Source organism: Mustela erminea, chromosome 18, assembly GCF_009829155.1.
Source record: "Mustela erminea isolate mMusErm1 chromosome 18, mMusErm1.Pri, whole genome shotgun sequence".
Classification (NCBI taxonomy): Eukaryota; Metazoa; Chordata; class Mammalia; order Carnivora; family Mustelidae; genus Mustela; species Mustela erminea.
In genome coordinates, this window is record NC_045631.1 from 19,925,639 (window position 1) to 19,926,885 (window position 1,247).

A 1,247-nucleotide genomic window follows, 5' to 3' on the forward strand; every position below is an offset into this window, starting at 1 on the left:
GCGGAGCTGACACCCCGCCTCTCTGTCACGTGGGACTCCTCCCCTGCGGCCTGCGTAGCCTCAAACCCAGGCTTCCCCCAGCCACGTCCACACGGTAGCTGAGGGGTGGGGTGGCGACTAGGGCGAGAGGGTGCAGAGCGGGAGGGCCGCCTCGGTTTCCCCGCAAACCCCGCGACACTGCAACGTGAAGGCAACACCGTGGAACGTGCCCCCTCCCCTGGTTCAAGCACTCATAAGAACAATTCTCTACAACTTTATGCCTGTTTCTCAGGGAAGCCTTGTGACAGGCCTACAGGATAGGGGTTAGCGTTCCCATTTAACAGCAGAACTGACTGGAGCTCATAGAAAAGAGATTGCCCAAAGTGACACAGCCCTCTCTGATTATGGAACGGAAAAAGTCCGTTGGAAACGCCAAGAATAATTTTTTTCCAGGTGGTGGCAGGATTTCAGGAGCTCCATGGACCCCTGAGAGTGGGCACAAAATCGGACCTTCTCTTTCTGGAAAGAGGGATGCAACTTAGTCTAAAAGTGTGGGGAACAAGGCTATTCTTTACCCACAGAAGGTGGGTGGAGGTGGAGACAAGGAGTAGTACCTGCCAAGGAGCAGTGAATTATTGGGAGACCAAGGAATCCAATCCAATCCTAACGGTCCATAGTCACCCAATTCTGCTATGCTGTGAAGCCCAGCTTGGGGAAATCAATGCACCAAGAGTTGAACCTAAACACGAAAAATCTGTTTTTTGTTTGTTGTTGTTGTTGTTTTTTTTTTAATAAAAATATTTACCCAGGGTGCTTAGCAGCATTCCTCCAACCCCCCTTTCCCTGCCCTAAATACACAGTGGGTGGGTGAGACACTCAGTCGGGGATGTGCCTGATCAAACAGATCACAGATAAATAACCATTTACGGAGAATGAAGCTGGCACTACTCCAGGCCCTGGGCATTTCATCTGCTTTAGCTTGTGTAACCCCCACCACAACACGACGCAGGTTTAATTAGTCTCACTTGACCAAAAAGAAAGCCAAGGCAGGTAAAACCATTTGCCCAAAGTCACACAGCCTGTGAGGGGCACAGTGGGCCTTCCTTCTGTCCTCCAGATCCACTGTGCCACTTCCCTTTGGATAGGACACTGAGCTTGGCAAGAATCCCAATCACAGTTCTCCCAGGCCCAGAGTTCCAGGAATGTGACCCTTGGCTACAGCAGCCTCTGGGATCCAGGGCACTGGGGGCTGGGCCAGAGACTGAGCA